The following is a 22,648-nucleotide window of genomic DNA, read 5'->3' on the forward strand; positions in this document are numbered from 1 at the left end:
CCGATCGGAGCGCCTGCAGCGTGAGCAGTCGAGTTCAACTGTATCGGGAGCGGAGTGCACGAGCCGTGATGCGCCGACGACGCCAGCCCTGTCGGGCCTGGGTGTTAACAGGGTTCGGTGCAACAGGGAAACGGACAGCGCTGGTAAAACGGGAATGACAGGCCACATGCGTGCAGAATAGCTTTCTGAATCGCCTGCCCTCCTCTGAGAATCCTGAAGGTTTGATATGCTTGGAAGAGGCTGCTCTTGAGCCTTTGCGAAGAAAAATAACTATTAATGTAAAATAAAGGATGTAACACAGTACGACGCCGTGGATAACTGTACTTTGGGGTGATGTTGTCTGCAAGAGGCAGTGGATTAGAACGTCTTAATGTCAGTTTAGAACATGACACACACCTGAGGTCGTGGCAGAAAAACAAAATGTTTGGCAATGTACGAAATGTGTTAGAGCAGAAAAAAAAAGTTTCAACCAATGAGACAGGGTCACAGGGGGCGTCTCTTGGGACTTTAGTCTGTGGGATACGATCATCCTCCTAGAGCACAGTTGAGATAACTTTAAACTGCTCTGTGCAGTTCATCAATACCTGTATATGTAATAGGATCGTCACATGTGCTCGATACCTGCACGCATGTGGAATTTTACTGTAGCAGATACGTTAGAGGAAGGTGGCTTGTTTCGAGATATGAGAGTGCCAGAAATATGATTCACTAGTGACTGTAATCATTAGAGGACTTCTCCATAGGATGCAATACAGATATGTGGATGTATGGAGAGACACGATTCCAAATCATAGACATCATTTCTAGCAGATAGCGTAACACTAGAGATCTGGAAAGCTGGTGTACATTTCTTACTACCTCAATCAGTACACCATCTGCTACTGTTTGTGATCCTTCTCAATCAGTCATCGCCTATAGCTCAGTGGATATATCGCAGAACCTCTGACATGGTATCGAGACAGAGTACGTTACAAATACTGTAGAAATATCTAGTGGCGGCGGCGTGAGGGGGTTGCAAGTAGCGCTTTCATACCACGTCCCTTAGCCGAATCACTTTCAAAATTGAGCTATTTTATGGCGAGGTTTCGTCATGGGTTACGTGTAACTGGGCTGCCGGTCTGATAATATACGCTCCTACAATCACCGTCTCGGTATTTGTCTGGAAAAATCACATGATTCATAGATGATGCCATAGGTGGATTTATAAAGCCGGTATAGCTTTTAACATGGATACTTGTGTACACATCTAGAACCAAGACCGTCTGTCACAGTAACATACAGTAGTTGTTGGGATCGAGTTTTTTAACATCTGGCGGTTTGCAAGACGATTAAACCTCTCTTTCTAAGACACGGTGGTAGCACTTGCAATAAAAACTTATGAGACGTGCCTACCCCTCGTTGATTTTCTCTGGGTATTATTTTGTGTCGTCTGGAATCATTTATTGACGAAGTAAGTAGGAGTGCATGGTAAGTTCGCCTTGAGCATCAGGCATATAAAGTGTGTGTTTTGTTCTGACATGTGCAAAGGAAATGACTATGTTAATTCGTAAGGATGATATGGATTTGACGTCGAGTACCGTGATAGCAAAGGGGAAGGTATGTCAAGTCATAGGAATGGTACTGATATTTCTATTTCCAGAGCCACAGCCGTCAAAAGGGTGTACTTCCGATACTTCACTCATTGTCGAATGTTGCTCAACCGAGACCGCAATCGTAACATTTAGTTGTAAGTACCAGGATAAAATATATGTGTGAACGATTTCGTAGGATGATTCTGTCTATTGGTCTGTGGTAGGCCTGATTCAGGTTTCCCATCAATGGCAGGAGCCGTCCAAATGCAAAAGTCTGTTGGGATGTAGGAATGTAGCTGAGTTAACTGTGTCGTCCTCTAGACGGGAGAATAGCGAACTAATACTTAGTATGTGTTGAGCAGCTTTCGTGATCGCATGGAAATTTGAGAAGATTGAATAGGGACGCGTGTTTGCACTGGACCGTTATTCCCTCCCATGTAGATTGTTCGGTTGACTGTTTCTGCACATTTCGCGCCTTTATTTAGTTGAGCGAGCATGGATTGTGGCGTCTGCATCTAGCAGGTGGAAATTTCGCGCCTTTATTTAGTTGAAAGAACATCGATTGTGGTTTGTGCATGTATCAGGTGAAAGACACATTTGCTGGTTCTCTAGACATGAGAAACACCTTAGTTGACTTTGTAAACTATAGGGATGATTTGGAATTTGTTACATCACCAACTTCGGTATTTGCGAGTGGAAATATGATTTTCCTCTATTTTTTTCGAGTTCTCACACAAAGGTCTCTACAGATGGGACAAGTTTCTAGTTACTCAGTGGTCTAGAGCACGCTCCACCTCGCTAAAGTTTGGGTTTTGTAGAGAAATAATTTCCAGTCTACACTCCTGGAAATGGAAAAAAGAACACATTGACACCGGTGTGTCAGACCCACCATACTTGCTCCGGACACTGCGAGAGGGCTGTACAAGCAATGATCACACGCACGGCACAGCGGACACACCAGGAACCGCGGTGTTGGCCGTCGAATGGCGCTAGCTGCGCAGCATTTGTGCACCGCCGCCGTCAGTGTCAGCCAGTTTGCCGTGGCATACGGAGCTCCATCGCAGTCTTTAACACTGGTAGCATGCCGCGACAGCGTGGACGTGAACCGTATGTGCAGTTGACGGACTTTGAGCGAGGGCGTATAGTGGGCATGCGGGAGGCCGTGTGGACGTACCGCCGAATTGCTCAACACGTGGGGTGTGAGGTCTCCACAGTACATCGATGTTGTCGCCAGTGGTCGGCGGAAGGTGCACGTGCCCGTCGACCTGGGACCGGACCGCAGCGACGCACGGATGCACGCCAACACCGTAGGATCCTACGCAGTGCCGTAGGGGACCGCACCGCCACTTCCCAGCAAATTAGGGACACTGTTGCTCCTGGGGTATCGGCGAGGACCATTCGCAACCGTCCCCATGAAGCTGGGCTACGGTCCCGCACACCGTTAGGCCGTCTTCCGCTCACGCCCCAACATCGTGCAGCCCGCCTCCAGTGGTGTCGCGACAGGCGTGAATGGAGGGACGAATGGAGACGTCTCGTCTTCAGCGATGAGAGTCGCTTCTGCCTTGGTGCCAATGATGGTCGTATGCGTGTTTGGCGCCGTGCAGGTGAGCGCCACAATCAGGACTGCATACGACCGAGGTACACAGGGCCAACACCCGGCCTCATAGTGTGGGGAGCGATCTCCTACACTGGCCGTACACCACTGGTGATCGTCGAGGGGACACTGAATAGTGCACGGTACATCCAAACCGTCATCGAACCCATCGTTCTACCATTCCTAGACCGGCAAGGGAACTTGCTGTTCCAACAGGACAATGCACGTCCGCATGTATCCCGTGCCACCCAACGTGCTCTAGAAGGTGTAAGTCAACTACCCTGGCCAGCAAGATCTCCGGATCTGTCCCCCATTGAGCATGTTTGGGACTGGATGAAGCGTCGTCTCACGCGGTCTGCACGTCCAGCACGAACGCTGGTCCAACTGAGGCGTCAGGTCGAAATGGCATGGCAAGCCGTTCCACAGGACTACATCCAGCATCTCTACGATCGTCTCCATGGGAGAATAGCAGCCTGCATTGCTGCGAAAGGTGGATATACACTGTACTAGTGCCGACATTGTGCATGCTCTGTTGCCTATGTCTATGTGCCTGTGGTTCTGTCAGTGTGATCATGTGATGTATCTGACCCCAGGAATGTGTCAATAAAGTTTCCCCTTCCTGGGACAATGAATTCACGGTGTTCTTATTTCAATTTCCAGGAGTGTATATCTGGGGAATTCAGTTGCGCAAGCGATCGGTATGATGCTGCCATGTACTTGATATCAAGAAATACTGCGAAAATGTTATACTATTATGGCAAACCACGTTAAAATACATGTATTCTTGTAGTGCCCGAGTCTGGAGATGGGTGTAGAAAAGCGAGCAAGAAAGCAGGTCCAGACCGGAAACAGTAACGCGTTTGTGCCAAGGGGAAACGAGCCGGAATTTGTAGAACAGTTCTAAGAGTGACTTTGGTCCGCTGAGGGAGCTCTTTTCACCCTTTGGGTGTGGATGATTGGCGACCTCACATGGAAATATCTAGTGCTGCGAGGAGTATATACGTTGCTGTCTGTCTTCGTGGTATATGTACGAATGATGTAAGAGGGATGATTTTGTATGGTGCAGGATAGGAAATGCATGTTTACTACATCGACACAGTACACAGTGATGTATTGCCGGGTTGGAGATTGGTTTCGTGCTCTAACATTCAAGCTCTTGTCCTCAGTGGGAGAGCAGTGTAACTGAGTAAGAGTCTTTCCATAACTGACGATATGTTGGGGCACTTTGCAGGGTTTAATTGTCGGTGCAGTGTGGCTATCTGTGTAAAATAGTTTCTTTGCCAGTGAAAGTCTCATCTGCACAAAGAAAGAAAAAGTGGATGGTGCTTTCACACTGGCTGCATCAATAGTCTGGAGGTAAATTCGCGAAGAGCAATCATAATCCCCCATTCATTCACACAACATCCTTTGTGCTGGGTTATAGGAGTCTGTACATAGAGGTGAGAACGTTTGCATATGTTGAATGCAGGAAGGGTAGCACTTGATGGATGGGGTTCCGCGTTAGCAGCGTGGGGAAGAATGCTTTTGAGGTTATTCTGAGCTATTTTCGTAAAGAGGTTCTGTTAGGACAAGAATTTCCATCCGGACAAGTTCAGAGAAACGCAACCATTAACTATTTCTGGGACACTCTACATTTTCCAAGAGGTCGACTCGGTTTTTATTTCACATAGCCATGTGATGTATAACATTGAGAACCTTTTAGATGAAGAATCGCCCCGCAGGCGTTTTGTGGCGATGTGTCAGTCACGGTGGGGCAGGTAAGCAAGGCCAGACACAGCTCATATGACACGTTAGGATCGCTAGGGGGAAAGCAGCCTGTGCTATTCTGGAACAGATTTCTGTAGCACAGTCTGTGCTGTCAGTATCCACAGGTATAGCGTCAGCAACTGTAAGCACAAGTGCTGCCGGGAGGCATTTCGCCTATGCGATCAGTGTGAGTGCGCCTTTGAGGTCTGTGGCGAGGTGGACAGGGGGGTGTGCTGTACCTCATATGATCGGCGAGGATGTGATGGTGGAGGAGGAGATGCTGCAGAATTGGGCCACTGTGAGTAGCCTGGTTGCGAAGCCCTAACTCGCTAGCCTGAGGGAGGGTGGCCCATAGACACCAGAGCAGTGCTGTGGCTGGGGTGGGGTCTGGGCCAGGGGCAGCGGTGAAGATGGCGGCGGTGGCTGCGGTGGGGGAGGGAGCGGTGGCGGCGATGGGCATCGATTGCTGGGATGTGTTTTTTATTAGCAATCTTTTGTTTGAACTGTATTCCATCGATTTCACCGACCAATAGGATGGTTCAAATGGCTCTGAGCACTATGGGACTTAACATGTGAGGTCATCAGTCCCCTAGAACTTAGAACTACTTAAACCTAACTAACCTAATAACATCACACATAGCCATGCCTGAGGCAAGATTCAAACCTGCAACTGTAGCGATCGTGCAATTCCAGACTGAAGTACCAAGAGCCACTCGGCCACTGCGGCCATCACCAATAGGATGCTGCGAATTAAATAAAAAACTATCCCATACATGTGAAAAATATCGATTTAATTAATTTGCATAATTTTTTATATCAACGTGGTGTTAGCAGTACAATAGTTAAGGGGAGGGTGTGCATGAGTGGGCGACATGGAGCAGAACTGCCAGCTAAGTGCAGAACACTAGGATAATTTGCATAATTTTTATGTAAAATGCAGTGCAATAGTTTAAGGGGGTGGGTGACAAAGAAAAATGCGCCAGAAATGGCGTTCAAAAGCATGTGAAATTCTAAAAGTGTACCAGAAAATGGTGGGAGGATATAACTAATCATTTAATTTGGTATCAAAGGCGGTAGAATAATTTAATGAAATGAGGGTGACATGGAAAAGTACTTAACAGAACAAAATGTTAAGTGATGACAAAGGGCCAAACGTTAGTTTCAGACACCCAGAGTACAGTGGCAGACATTAGGTTTTGCAACATGTTTGCCCTATGTAGTTACTTCGTACAACACCTACATGTTTCCAAACAGCAGAGAATGTTGTGCAAGAGAAATTCACCCCCCACAAACTGATTTTTTTTGTACATAAACAATATACCCTTGGATTTCCTGTTGTGAGACCCTTCCTCTCCACCACCAGACCGCCACCTTGGATTATGTCATTGAACAGATGACAGTGTTCTCTGGTGGTGGTACTGTGGACTGGATCCAGATCTCATGGGAAACACACTAATTCGCGCCATCTTGGATAATGGTACTTGCATCGTCAGTTGATGACATGGCGCCCATCTTGGATTACGTCACGGATAGGGGCGCCCTTCGGTGGTGGTACTCTGTACTAGGTCAGCTGGAGTCCAGACTTGTAGTGAACACACCGGGTGGCTGTACTGCATCAAACTGTTTAAATAAATAGTGCATGCAAAATAATAAAGACTTATGCCTAGCACAGGTCGAGTCCTCTCCCCACCATGTCCTAGGATGAGGTGGTGGTCTGACGACTTGGGTTAGTAGAAGTAACCCAATTGACCTATCTTCCCACCATTTTCTTATGTTAGTAGAGTTGTGTTGCATTGTCCTGATGGAATTTGAACTTCCCACCATTTTCTGGGGGAGGTGGTTAGGTTAGTGCAGGTAGCCCAACTGACCTACCTTCCCACCAAAATTCAAACCTCCCACCAAAATCTTAAATGACGTCATCGCCGCCATCTTGGATGACGTGATACAGAACTTTTGGGGCACCCTGTGGGGCAGAACTCTCTTTGCCCCAATACTCGCCCTGGTTCTCAGAACTCCTGAAGAAAGAAGTTGATTGTGCATCACAGACACAGGCGCTTTGACTGTTCAGAGATGTCACTATACTCACCCATATATGTAAACAACCATAGATGAGCAGCTCCTATTAGACGGAGGGGGTCAGACAGTCGATCAGTTCCAGTCATTCCGCCAGGAAGGAGGTACACAGCTCGTGTTGTCTGCAGTTCAAGCACGCCTAGACTGTCAATACCGCAGTTCAAAAATGGTTCAAATGCCTCTGAGCACTATGGGACTTAACATCAGAGGTCACCAGTCCCCTAGAACTTAAAACTACTTAAACCTAACTAACCTAAGGACATCACACACATCTTCGCCCAAGACAGGATTCGAACCTGCGAGCATAGTGGTCGCGTGGTTCTAGACTGAAGCGCCTAGAACCGCTCGGCCACACCGCGGTTCGATCGGGTCCACATTTTTACTTCGTTCCAGGAAGGGCTCTCAACAAGAGAAGTGTCCAGGCGTCTTGAAGTGAACCAAAGCGATGTTGTTCAGAGTTACAGAGACGGGAACTGTAGATGACATGCCTCGCTTGCGCCGTCCAAGGGCTACTACTGCAGTGGACGACCGCTACCTATGGATTATGGCTCGGAGGAACCCTGACAGCAACACCACCAAGTTGAACAATGCTTTTCGGTAACCACAGGACGTCGTGTTACGACTTAAACTGTGCGAAATACGTTGCATGATGTGCAACTTCACTCCCGACGTCCATGGCAAGGTCCATCTTTGCAACCACGACACCATGCTAGGCGGTACAGATGGGCCTAACAACATGCCGAATGGACTGCTTAGGACTCCCGTCACGTTCTCTTCACCGATTTGTGGCGCATATGCCTTCAACCAGACAATCGTCGGAGACGTGTTTGGAGGCAATGCGGTCAGGCTGAAGGCCTTAGACACACTGCCCAGCGAGTGCAGCAAGGTGGACGATCCCTTTTGTTTTGGGGTGGCATTATGTGGGGCCGACGTACGCCGCTGGTGGTCATGGAAGGCGCCGTAACGGCTGTACGGTACATGAATGCCATCCTCCGACCGATAGTGCAACTATATCGGCAGCATATTGTCAATGCATTCGTCTTCGTGAACGACAATTCGTGCCCTCATGGCACACATCTTGTGGGTGACTTCCTTCAGGATAACGACATCGCTCGACTAGAGTGGCCAGCATGTTCTCCAGACATGAACCTTAAAGAACATGCCTGGGATAGACTGACAAGGGTGTTTATGGTCGAGGTGACCCATCAGTCACTCTGAGAGATCTACGCCTAATCGTCGTTGAGGAGTGGGACAATATGGACGAACAGTGCCTTGATGACCTTGTGGATAGTATGCCGTGACGAATACAGGCATGCATCAATGCAAGAGGACGTGCTGCTGGGTATTAGAGGTACCAGTGTGTACAGCAATCTGGACCACCACCTCTGAAGGTCTCTCTGTACGGTGGTACAACGGTGTGTGGCTTTCATGAGCAATAAAAAGGTTATGCAAAACTTTTTTTGATGTGTGTAAGAAAGTTAGGGATATTTGCGATCCATATCTTGAACGTTTCGTTCGTCACCGATCAGGAGACAAATATGAGAAAGTTCCTAGAGAACTGTTTTCGCCTTCCGTACAACAAGCACTCCTTTGACACTTTTCTTCGCTATACTGTTGAGGAAAAATGGTTGCAGCAATATTGTCGTGATGTTTACCCACCGTTGGAATGAACTCACGGTTTTAGTTTACCGTCAAGCAGCACGTTGAGACTCGCTGGAATACTTTGTGTGTCACGTAAAAATCCGTGTTTATGCAGCGTGAACAAATTGCTGAGTTTTTACTTGAATTCGAAAAAATACACTAGTTTGGGAACTGGAATGACCAGGTAGCTGACAAATTAATTTATTTTCTCGAAGTATTCCATGGCGATACCAAGCTGACAGTGATTTGACGCTGCGGTTGCTTCTGATATGGGTGTACCAGCTACAGGAACACTGTGCTGAGAGTGCGGCGGACAGTGAGGCAAGAACTCCTGGACATGTAAGACGACGCATTTATAAATGAAATTTATATTTTGGCTAAATATTTTAAACACTCATAACTGGATAAAAGGTCGCGTTTAAAGCATACGGTGGTGCCTCAATAATGTCAAACATTTTGGGGAAGCAGCATTACTGAAAGCAATCGTGCGAAACCTCTTAAGGGAAAAAGTGGAAACAAACTCTGCCGGCACGGTAGGTCAGCGTGTTCGGTCAGAGGGCTGCGTTGTAAGTAGGCTGTTTAGGTTTTTTTATTGGTAACGCCACGTAGCCCTTTATATGAAAATCACTGACTGTGCTGTGTGCAGTCTGAGGCTGGTCGGCATAGTTGCAATAGTCGCTATTGTAGTGTTGGGCAGTTGGCTGTTAACAGCGCGTAGCGTTGCGCAGTTGGAGGTGAGCCGCCAGCAGTGGTGGATGTGGGGAAGTGAGATGGCGGATTTTTGAGAGCGGATGATCTGGACGTGTGTCCATCAGAAACAGTACATTTGTAAGAATGGATGTCATGAACTGCTATATATATTATGGCTTTTGAACACTATTAAGGTAAATACATTGTTCTCTATCAAAATCTTTCATTTGCTAACTATGCCTATCAGTAGTTAGTGCCTTCAGTGGTTTGAATCTTTTATTTAGCTGGCAGTGGTGGCGCTCGCTGTATTGCAGTAGTTCGAGTAACGAAGATTTTTGTGAGGTAAGTGATTTGTGAAAGGTATTGGTAATTGTTAGCCAGAGCCATTCTTTTGTAGGGATTATTGAAAGTCAGATTGCGTTGCGCTAAAAAATATTGTGTGTCAGCTTAGTGTTGATCAGAATAGGTAAAGAGCGAAATGTCTGAGTACGTTCAGTTTTGCTCAGCAGTTTGAAAATCAACTAATGTAAGAGATTTATCAGCACATTAATTCAATAATTTTTCTAAGGGGACGTTTCAGTGTGCTCTCTGTAATGAAAAAAATGAATCGAAGAATCAACGATCAACTTGAACGGATGTCTTGTGACGTCTCTCCAGACCAAACGCAACGAACAATATCGATCAAAATGAATTAAAAAAAAAAAAAAAAAGCGGTTCTATGCGCTTCAGTCCGGAACCGCGCTGCTGCTACGGTCGCAGCTTCGAATCCTGCCTCGGGCATGGAGGTGTGTACTGTCCTTAGGCTAATTAGGTTTAAGTAGTTCTAAGTTCTAGGGGACTGATGACCTCAGATGTTAAGCCCCATAGTGCTCAGAGCCATTTGAGCCATTTTTGAGCGATGTTAATAAGCTATAGTAAGTAAATATTTTTTCTGTACTGACGTTCTCGATGTTTGATCAATAGTGAAAAGACGTAAATTAATGTGAACAATGCACCGAATTCATTAACAGTCACACGATGTAACATATTTGTCCTCGATGCTGGTATGATGTATTTTTTGCAGAATGTCATACAGATAACGAAGCCTCAGTATCGACACCTTTGAAACGTGGAAAGAGTGTGCAATGTGAGAACGGTTCTACCGTGATAGAACCTTCTAACTTCAGTGTGTGTCGACAAAAACTTTTAAATACTTGACATCTCCTCATACAGTATTGCAAAAATTCGATAATTAACAGGGCGACCTTTAATAAAATTAACTGCGTCGTAAGGTATAGAGCTTTTTATAAGAACTTAACAATAATCTGATTTAACAATTAAAAGCAACGGTGGAGATTTATCTACCCATCTTGTTCCTGGTGTTACAACCATCAACTACTTTAATGTAACATCGGAGGTTAAGTACTGAGTCGGTAAATACTGTGCGAAGCAAACAACTGCTTGCATACATGCCGCAGAGATTTTGTACTGCGCCCGCGACAGTGTGGTGCCCGTCGATCGCGCGACGTTGGGAGCAGCTGAGCCGCAAGGGTGTCCGGGAGGTCTCGAGTTCTGGAGAGCTGGCAGCGCGAGTTGAGGGTCGCCGGGCAGTCATGGCTGCGGTTCCGGAGGGCCGCGCAGGCTCGGTGCTCGCCTCTCACTGAAACGACCTCTTTTCTTGGGACGTTGACACCTTCACAGTTCGCAGTCGAAAACGACAGTTATCAGTGGGATAAGTAAATGGAAGACATCTTAGACAACCTTTGATGCTGTTGACAGCTCTCTGACGCTTCAACCATTCTTCAGAACACCGTGGACTAGCAACCCTTTCGTATGTGAATTCGCCCCTTTGGAGAGCAGAGCGACCGCCAGTTCTGCTCTGGTGTTTAGGATGGAACCACAAAGTTGGCGTTGGGTGAATTGTGGCGAAATTTGGCTCTAGTGTGATATCATTAACTCTGTTTACACTTCACGTGAACTTCTGAGCTCTGGCCTTTTTTTCGTATGTGCCAATACTTTACTATCTGAAGTGCCGTGGAGCTCGAGTGTGACGCTTCTGTACCATTACAGAGGAAGATTGTAAACATCTTCGAGTCAAATTTCAAACTCATGCTTCGGAAAGACATACAAATACATGGTTTCAAAAAAGTGGTCCTTTAATTCTGTAGCACAGTATAGTCTTTATAGCGCTCACCTGAGGTAAACTCGAAGTTGCGTTTTACGTCTGAAGCTTTGTCCCCTTTGAGAATGGTATGCTGTGTGCTAGATACTCTTCAATCCAGTCACACAGCTGATATAGTATTCTGTACGGGTGTATTTTGTTAATCGATCGTCTACTGGAAGTCAAGGAACACGGCGTCATTATCTGCTGCTTCCTGAGTCTGTCCTGACACTAAATGCGAAGACAGAGAATCTGCCGGAGTATTCACGGACAAATGCCAGAACTTCTTTCCTAGTAGAGTGCACTCATCCACAAATCGTAAAAGAAATAGTGTTGATTCACCTCGGAGCACAGAGCAGAGAAAGCTCGATGACACGTGGAACTCGTGTCGAAAAGGTAGATTAAGCTCCGTAGGCAGTGGAGTGTTTATAAGGACAAGCAGTAACATTAGGTCTTGCGGAGTCCAAAATGAATCCGATTAGAGACTAATATGGACTTAAATTAATAACAGAATTTCTTACCGGTAACCAGACTATTTTACAACCTCCTAAAATGTGGACGCTTTCTCCTGAAACACACTGTGTAACTACAAATTCTGAGTACCACTATACAAAACGGATTACTAGGATCGTATTTGTCACGACTGAGAAAGTAACGTCTTATTCGTAACTTACACGACGTCAGTGGTGGAAAACACACATCTTCATCAACGTTCTGCCTGTCTAGGTGTTATATGAAACTGATGGTGTTAAGGTTTTCACCATTTTCCATGGGTACTCGTGAGAAAAAACAAAGTACTGAATAAAACCCTTCTTACAGTTCGTGTTGCATCATTGATTAAAACACTGGACTAGTATTCGGAAGGAACTGATCACTCAAACATAAATTTTTCATGTTTTCCATGTTTTCTGTAAATCAGTAAGCGGAATGATCCCTTCACCACACGTCATCTGTCTGAGTTTGTGCTCCGTCTCTAATAATCTCGACTTGGAGTGGACAGTTTGTCTCTTTCCTTAGCATGTGTCAAGCGCGTACTGATATTGCGAGTTTGACTGTCATGAATGTTTATGTAGTACAGCGTTATGATGCGTTGTTAAGGATCAGGATTTATTGACACACAGTCAACACGGATTTAGAAAACATCGTTCTTGTGAAACACAACTAGCTCTTTACTCGCACGAAGTGTTGAGTGCTACTGACAAGGGATTTCAAATTGATTTCGTATTTCTAGATTTCCGGAAGGCTTTTGACACTGTACCACACAAGCGTCTTGTAGTGTAATTGCGTGTTTATGGAATATCGTCTCAGTTATGTGACTAGATTAGTGATTTCCTGTCAGATGGGTCACAGTTCGTAGTAATTGATGGAAAGTCATCGAGTAAAATAGAAGTGATTTCTAGCGTTCCCAAACGTAGTGTTACAGGCCCTTTGCTGTTCCTTATCTACATAAATGATTTGGGAGACAATCTGAGAAGCCGTTTAGGTTGTTTACAGGTGATGCTGTCGTTTATCGACTAGTAAAGTCATCAGAAGATGGAAACAAATTGCTAAACGATTTGGAAAAGATAGCTGTATGGTGCGAAAATTGGCAATTGACCCTAAGTAACCAAAAGTGTGTGGTCATGCACGTGAGTGCTAAAAGGAATCCGTTAAACTTAAGTAAGACGATAAATCAGTCTAATCTAAAGGCCGTAAATTCAACTAAATACCTAGTGATTACAATTACGAACAACTTAAATAGGAAGGAACACGTAGAAAATGGTGGGGGAAGGCTACCCAAAGACTGCGTTTTATTGGCAGGACAGTTATAAAATGTAACAGATCTACTGAAGAGACTGCCTACACTGCGCTTGTCCATCATCTTTTAAAATACTGCTGCGCTTTGTGGAATCCTTACCAGATAGGACTGTCGGAGTACATCGAAAATGTTCAAAGAAGGGCAATATGTTTTGTATTATCGCGAAATAAAGGAGAGAGTGTCACTGAAATGATACAGAATTTGGGGTGGGCATAACTAAAACAAAGGCGCTTCTCGTTGCGGCGGAATCTTCTCACGAAATTAAGATAACCATCTTTCTCCTCCGATTCCGAAAATATTGTGTTGACGCCGACCTACATAAGGAGGAACGATCACCACAATAAAATAAGGGAAATCAGAGCTCGCACGGAAAGTATAGGTGTTCGGTTTCTCAGCGTGCTATACGAGATTGGAATAATAGAGAATTTTGAAGATGTTCTCTGCCAGGCACTTAAATGTGATTTTCAGAGTATCCATATAGAAGTAGATGTAGGATGGGAATTAAAGAAAACAGGATGGGAATTAAAGAAAGAATGACAGAAAAACATGTCGCCGGCACATAGCGTACTCCTCTCCAATAACACCAAATTATCCACCAGGCTTAACTGCCCACCCTGCAGAACGCGACCCGTACCTTTGTTCCAAAAGATACCGTCGGGAGAAAGCCGGGGCAGTTGTGGAAAGTGTGATCAGGCTCTGCTCAGCGGCAGCCGCGCTCTACAAGTCTGTCTGCTATTGGTGACGAAAATTTCTTCTGCGCTCGCAGCCCTCTTTTCGCCGCTCCTTACACTTTCTTCAAATCGATTTGGTACGGGCCCCACCAACCTGGCGTTGGGCTAGAGACGTTGGCTAATGAACCTAGATCTACATCTACAGGGGTACTCTGCAAATCACACGCCAAGTGCCTTGCGGAGAGTACACCAAACCACCTTCACAACCAGTCTCTATTACTCGGAAAAAACGAACACCTACATCTTCCTGTATGAGTTCTGGTTTCCCTTATTTTATTAAGATGAACATTTCTCCCTACGTAGGCCGACGTCAACAAAATTTTTTCGCATTCGAAGGAGAAGGCTGGTGATTAAAATTTCGTGTGAAGATTCCGCCGCAACGAGTGAAACGTCCCCTTAAAAAAATTTGTGAATTACTGTGCTGCTAAACCCCTTTCGTTATTTGATTTTCAAACAGCTGAGCAAAACTGAACTTACTCAGACATTTCTCTCTTTACTTGTTCTGATCATCACTAAACTGACACACAATATTTTTTAGCGCAATACAATCTGACTTTCAATAATCCCTACAAAAGAATGGCCCTGACTAACAATAATCTATACCTTTCATGAATCACTTACCTCACAAAAATCTTCGTTACTCGAACTACTGCGATGCAGCGAGCGTCAATACTGCCAGCTAAATAAAAGATTCAAACTACTGAAGGCACTAACTACTGATAGGCATAGTTAGCAAGTGAGAGATTTTGATGGAGAACAAACAATGTATTTACCTTAATAGTGTTCAAAAGTCGTAATATATATATCAGTTCATGACATTCAGTCTTACAAATTTACTCTCTCTGATGGACTCACGTCCAGATCATCCGCTCCCAAAACACCGCCATCTCTCTCCCCACATCCACCACTGCTGGCGGCTCACCTCCAACAGCGCAACGCTACGTGCTGTTAACAGTCAACTGCCCAACACTACAATAGCAAATTCCAACAATGCAAACCAGCCACAGACTGCACACAGCACAGTCAGTGATTTTCATACAGAGCGCTACATGACGTTACCAACATAAAAACCTAAACAGCCTACTTACATGAGAAACGCCTTTATTTTAATTACGCCTACCCCAAATCCTGTATCTTATTCGCGACACTCTCTCCCCCATTTCTCGATAATACAAAACGTGCTGCTGTTCTCTGAACTTTCTCGATATACTCCGTTAATCTTATCTAGGAAGGATCCCACACCGTGCAGCAGTACTCCAAAAGAGGACGGACAAGCGTAGTGTAGGGACTCTCTTTAGTAGATCTATTGCATCTTCTATGTGTTCTGCCAGTAACTCACAATCTTTGCTTCCCCTTCTGCACAGCATTTTCTATGGGTTCTTGCCAATTTCAGTTGTTCGTGATTATAGTTCCTAAGTATTTGGTTGAATTTATGACCTTTGGATTTGACTGATTTATCGCGTAACCGAAATTTGACAGATTCCTTTTAGCACCCATGTGAATGGCCTCATACTTTTCATTATTTGTGGTCAACTGTAAATTTACACAGCGTACAGATATCTTTTCTAAATCATTTTGCAATTTGTTTTGACCTTCTGATGACTTTATTTGACGATAAACGACAGCATCATCTGCAAATAACCTAAGGCGGCTACTGGACTGATCGTAAACCTCTTCCGAAATTATACTAAATGCTTTCTCCGAAAATTATTTTAAGCATTTAGTTCATCAGCCCACACAAAGTGAAAATATTTACTACCGCATACTAGATATCTTAGCCGCAAACAGTCTTGAGCAAACAGATTGCGTCCTGGCAGACACAGGAATTAATAACTATAAGGTCGATATAGCGAGATTTAATGCTGTAACATCTAAATACACCGAAAATAAAAGCAAAATATATCTATTCAAAGCAGCAGATACAAATTCGTTTGACTTCTTCCAAATAGTCTGTCTCCATTCCTTCCAAACTAATTATGTAAATGTCGACCAGGTGTGGCTTAAATTCAAAGAAACGAAGCTGCGGTCAGTTGAATGTCCCATGTGGTACACAAAAAAGATCAGCGCTGCAGAAGCGACGAGGAAAGCGTGCCAGATTTAAAATAAAGCAAATTCTCCTAGACTGGCGGTAGGTTTACAGAATCTCGAAACTGAGCGTGGACTTCAGTAGGAGATGCTTTTAATAATTTCCACAAATCCGGGAGCAAATCCAAAGAGATTCTGATCGTACGTAAAGCCTACCAGCGGCCAGACACAACCAAGACCTTTACTCGACTAACACGGAGCCACTAACCACGGTTTTTCGAAATTCCTTCGCTAAAAAACATTCAATAAATGTTCTAGAATTAGAATCAGAAACAGCTGCCAACATGAGTAAGGTAGAAGTAGTAACCCCAGTGTGGAGAAACAATTTAAATCACCCAATAAAGGCAAGTCTTCAGGTGTACATTATATACCAACTGAGTTCTTCAGAGTATGCTGATGAAGTAGCTCCATTTTTAGTAGTCATATACAACTGTGCACTCGACGAAAGATACGTACCGGTATCTAAATACAGGAAAGCTAAACAATTCACGCCAGTACATAAGAAAGAAAATAGAAGCAATCCGCTGAATTATAGATCCATATCATTCACACCGATTTGCACCAGGTTTTTAGAACATACGAGGTAGCAAGTGCTTTCGACAGGGGATGTCAAGTTGATTCCATATACCTAGATTGCCAGAAGTCTTTCGGCACCGTTCCGCACGAGCGGCTTCTAATCGAATTGGTTGCCCATGGAGTATCGCCTCATTTGAGTGACCAGATTCGTAATTTCCTTTCACGAAAGTCACTGTTCCTAGTAACTGACGGGAAGTCATCTAGTTGTGCAGATGTGGTAACTGGCGTTCCCCATCGAAGTGTTACAGGCCTTCTGCTGTTCTTCGTCTATGTGACCGATTTAAGAGACAATCTGAGCAGTCCTCTTAAATTGTGTGCGGATGTTAACGTCTATCACAGTCACCAGAAAATCAAAATTAACTGCAAAATGATTTAAATAAGTTATATATATGTCGCAAAAAGTGGCAGTTGACACTAAACAAAAAAAAAATGTTTGAGCTCCTCAACATGAGTACAAAAAAATCCGTTAAATTACGGTTACACGATAAATTGCCCAAATTTAAAGGTTGTCGGTTCAACTAAATACCTAGTGATTACAATTACGAACAATTTAAATTGGAAACATAACACAGATAATGTTGCGTGGAAGGCGAACCAAAGACTGCGTTTTATTGGCAGAACACTTAGAGAAACTGCCTACAAGGCTCTTAGCCGTCCTCTTCTGGAGTATTGCAGCACTGTACGAGATCCTTACCAGACAGACTGACAGGGGATATGGAAAAAGTTTTGTGTTATCTCGGGATAGGGACGTGAATGTCACGGACGTTATACGCCAGTCAGGGAGTCTGCCATTAAAACAAAAATGTTTTCGTTGCGGCGAGATCTTTACACAGAGTATCAATCATCAACATCATCCTCCGAAAACGGAAGTATTTTGTTCACTCTCTCATATACATGGAGAAATGACTACCGTAATAAAATAAGATGAAACAGAGCTTTCACGGAAAGAATTAGGAGTTCATTTTTCCCACCTGCTATTCGAGTGTGGAACGGTCATGAAACAGTCTGAAAGCGGTCCTACGACCCCTCTGCAAAACCCTGTGTGAATTGCAGGATGGTCGTATAGATTTAGAAGACAGCCAATCGTAAAAAGCAACACCATCTTTGTGATTCTTTAATGGCATGTCCGGTTGCGAACAGTGACTATTTGCCTTCAGTGACCAATGAAATGTTTATCTGCATTCGCGACGCAGTAGTCATCATTTGCATTCAAAGTTAGTTGCAAGTGCAATAAAACATAAGTATCGAGTGTATACATAGGTGCAATGTTTGTATTGGTATTATACAGGGTGAGTCACCTAACATTACCGCTGGATATATTTCGTAAACCACATCAAATACTGACGAATCGATTCCACAGACCGAACGTGAGGAGAGGGGCTAGTGTAATTGGTTAATACAAAGCATAAAAAATGCACAGAAGTATGTTTTTTAACACAAACCTACGTTTTTTTGAATGGAATCCCGTTAGTTTTGTTAGCACATCTGAACATATAAACAAATACGTAATCAGTGCCGTTTGTTGCATTGTAAAATGTTAATTACATCCGGAGATATTGTAACCTAAAGTTGACGCTTGAGTACCACTGCTCCGCTGTTCGATCGTGTGTATCGGAGAGCACCGAATTACGTAGGGATCCAGGGGGAACGGTGATGGACCTTAGATACAGAAGAGACTGGAACAGCACATTACATCCACATGCTAACACCATTTTATTGGTCTTTTTCACTGACGCACATGTACATTACCATGAGGGGTGAGGTACACGTTCACACGTGGTTTCCGTTTTCAATTACGGAGTGGAATAGAGTGTGTCCCGACATGTCAGGCCAATAGATGTTCAATGTGGTGGCCATCATTTGCTGCACACAGTTGCAATCTCTGGCGTAATGAATGTCGTACACGCCGCAGTCCATCTGGTAATGTACATGTGCGTCAGTGAAAATGACCAATAAAAAGGTGTTAGCATGTGGACGTAATGTGCTGTTCCAGTCTCTCCTGTACCTAAGGTCCATTACCGTTCCCTTTGGATCCCCACGTAATTCGGTGCTCTCCGATACACACGATCGAACAGCGGAGGAGTGGTACTCAAGCGTCAAATTTAGGTTACAATATTTCCGGATGTAATTAACATTTTACAATGCAACAAACGGCACTGATTACATATTTGTTTATACGTTCAGATGTTCTAACAAAACTAACGGGGTTCCATTTAAAAAAACGTAGGTTTGTGTTAAAAAACATACTTCCGTGCATTTTTGTATGGTTTGTATTAAACAGTTACACTAGCCCCTCTCCTCACGTTCGGTCTGTGGAATCGGTTCGTCAGTATTTGATGTGGTTTACGAAATATATCCAGCGGTAACGTTAGGTGACTCACCCTGTGTATGTACACTGTTCTGTCCGACAAAAACTCTCGGCGATAACTGGGTTGGAATCGCAATTGTGAACACCATTTTCTATTCGGAATTGTTAGCAGAAATGTTCTATTCACGCTAATGACTTTCGACTTTCCAGCTAGAGATTTCGTCTATTACGTATTAGTTGTATCAGTTGCTATACAGGGTGTAAAAGAAAACTACGTATACAAAATTTTAAAGTATTTACAGGCGATAAATAGAAACACTTTTCTCATATGATAGAAATGTCACAGGTGCACCGTTTCCCCGCTATGGTTCCATGTGTAGTGATGTTCAGGGACGATGTTCAAAGTGCCGTGCGATGAACATTGTTTTAGAAACGTTGTTAGCCCTCATTGGATTTCCTTTTGGGGGGAAATGAACCGTTTGGTGCACGAAACACCGAACGACGCTCCAGAAGAGCTGGTTGTCCATTTGGCTGAGGCAGCAGTCATTGTTCGTGAAATATCTGGTTGTTTTCAGCGTATGAGACAATCATTATCACGCAGATGGCAGTTGTGCATTAATGTAAACGGACAAATGTTGCAGCAACATCTCTAAAACAATATTCATCAGACGGTAGTTTGAACAATCTTTGTACATCACTATTGTCAGATCCATTATGGTCGCCTAGCGAGGAAACACTTCACTTGTGATGTTTTTGTCACATAAAAGAAGTGTTTCTTTTTATCTCCACTACAAATACTAAAATCTTGTATTCGTAGTGTTTTTACACTCTGTACACAGACGAGGAAATGAATAACAGAGATGTGTTCTCTTGGAACTTTGCCTTGCTCTCTCAGGTAATTAGGGGGGACGTTGCCGATATGTGGGTTTGCGATCATCCAATCGCTCGTACTGGAGAAGGAACTGTCGTTTACATCTACATACAAGATGACAATTATTGAACCGTATGAAATAAAATCGTCATAATTTCTGAACGATTTCGTTAGGACGTTCAAACTGCACTGTTGGCCGCGGTACATGATCGGAATTAGTACGCGCATGCGCATGACAGGTTTGGTTTAGCGACGAAGCCCACTTTCATTTGGATGGGTTCTTCAATAACAAAAATTGGCGCATTTGGGGCACTGAGAAACCGCATTTCGCGATCGAGAAGTCTCTTCACCCTCAACAGCTGACTGTGGTGTGCAATGTCCAGTCAGCCGGCCGTTGTGGTCAAGCGGTTCTAGGCGCTTCAATCCGCAACCGCGCTTATGCTACGTCGCAGGTTCGAATCCTGCCTCGGGCATGGATGTCTGTGATGTCCTTAGGTTAGTTAGGTTAAGTAGTTCTAAGTGTAGGGGACTGATGACCTCAGATGTTAAGTCCTATAGTATTAGAGTCATTTGAACAATTTGCAATTTCCAGTCATGGAATAATAAGTGCGATTTTCCTTGATGGCACAGTGACTACCGAACGGACGTGAAGGTTTTGGAAGCTGATTTCATCTCCAGTATCCAAAGTGACCCTGATTTCTACAAGATGTTGTTCATGCAAGACGGAGCTCGACTCCATCGAAGAAGGAGAGTGTTTGATGTCCTGGAGGAGCACTTTGGGGATGGTTCTGGGGTACCCAGAGACTCATGGCAGTGGCCCTTGGGTACCCACTGGCTTGAGCCTCGATTGGCAGCCATATTCTCCGGATATGAAAACATGCGACTCCTTTTTGTAGGGCTATATTAAAGACAGGGTGTACAGCAATAACCTCAAGAGATTGCTGAGCTGAAAACAGCCATTCAGCAGTAGCATCGACATTCCAACTCTTCAGCGGGTCATGCAAAATTTCGCTCTTCATCTGCGCCACATCATCGCCAATGATGGCAGGCATATGGAACGTGTCGTAACCTAAATCCAGATATCCGTAGTGATGTTTACATGTTGAATAAAGTTTGTGCACGCCACAGTTTGTAATTAATTTCCGTTTTTTTCATATAGTTCAATAACTGTCACCCGATATATAGTCAGCAAGCCACTGACAGTGTATGTCGGAGAGTACATCGTATCAATATTATCCATTTTTTCTCTATTCCATTCAAGTATTATGTTGTTGTCATTGTTGTGGTCTTGAGTCCAGAGACTGGTTTGATGCAGCTCTCCATGCTACTCTGTCCTGTGCAAGTTTCTTCATCTCCCAGTACCAACTGCAACCTACATCTTTCTGAATCTGTTTAGTGTATTCATCTCTTGGTCTCCCTCTACGATTTCTACCCTCCACGCTGCCCTCTAATACTAAATTCGTGATCCCTTGATGCCTCAGAATATGCCATACCAACCGATCCCTTCTTCTAGTCAAGTTGTGCCACAAATTTCTCTTCTCTCCAATTCTGTTCAATACCTCCTCATTAGTTATGTGATCTACCCATCTAATCTTCAGCATTCTTTTGTAGCACCACATTTCGAAAGCCTCTAATCTCTTCTTGCCTAAACTATTTATCGTCCATGTTTTACTTCCACACATGGCTACATCCAAATGCTTTCAGAAACGACTTCCTGACACTTAAATCTATACTCAATGTTAACAAATTTCTCATCTTCAGAAATGCTTTCCTTGCCATTGCCAGTCTACATTTTATATCCTCCCTACTTCGACCATCATCAGTTATTTTGCTCCCCAAATAGCAGAACTCATTTACTACTTTAAGCGTCTCATTTCCTAATCTAATTCCCTCAGCATCACCCGATTTAATTCGACTACATTCCATTATTCTCGTTTTGATTTGTTGATGTTCATCTTATATCCTCCTTTCAAGACACTGTCCACTCCGTTCAGCTGCTCTTCCAGGTCCTTTGCTGTCTCTGACAGAATTACGATGTCATATGCGAACCTCAAAGTTTTTATTTCTTCTACATGGATTTTAATTCCTACTCCGAAAAAAAAGAAAAATTCAAGTACTCAGCGAGATAAAAATCTCTGTCCGTATGCCTCCGTATCGTCATGCAAAGACCAACCCGCAAGAGCACAAGCCATCAATTTCCTGAAATAATCAGCGATTGGGACAAAGGTCAACACTTTCTTTGTCAGAGCGTACTGTCAGGAAATCAGATGCTCGAATTTATTTGGAAACTGCAGGACATGATAATGTTACAATGCAAGTGATCAAATTCATTGTCGATCCACCGCTGACCAAAATAACTGATATCTTTAACTGCTCTCTGTCTCCAGCATATTCCCAACTGCCTAGTAACAGGAACTTATTAAAACCACTACGCGAGAAAGTGTCACCCAAAGAAGCCTGTGACCACAGGCCTATTTGCGTTCTGCTATAATTATGTACGGCTTTATAATACATGGTTGACGATCAGCTTACCGATTACTTAACCTCAGATAACTTTTAGACGAATCCCAGCCAGTTTTTAGTAAAAATCGCAGCTCGACGTCTGCCTTAATGAGAACTAACGTATGAATTAAAACTATTAAAATAGCTGTAGACAAAAAAGAGGTGACTGTTATGTGCTTTCGGACTTCACCATAGCTTTCGAGACAGTCGATTTTGACATTCGACTGGAAAAACTCACAAGCTAAAATTTTTCTTCCAGTAATGTGAAACAGTGCCAATCACACCTTACATCCCACCAACAATGTGTATTGATGACAACAGT

Source organism: Schistocerca americana, chromosome 3, assembly GCF_021461395.2.
Source record: "Schistocerca americana isolate TAMUIC-IGC-003095 chromosome 3, iqSchAmer2.1, whole genome shotgun sequence".
In the NCBI taxonomy this organism is placed as follows: domain Eukaryota; kingdom Metazoa; phylum Arthropoda; class Insecta; order Orthoptera; family Acrididae; genus Schistocerca; species Schistocerca americana.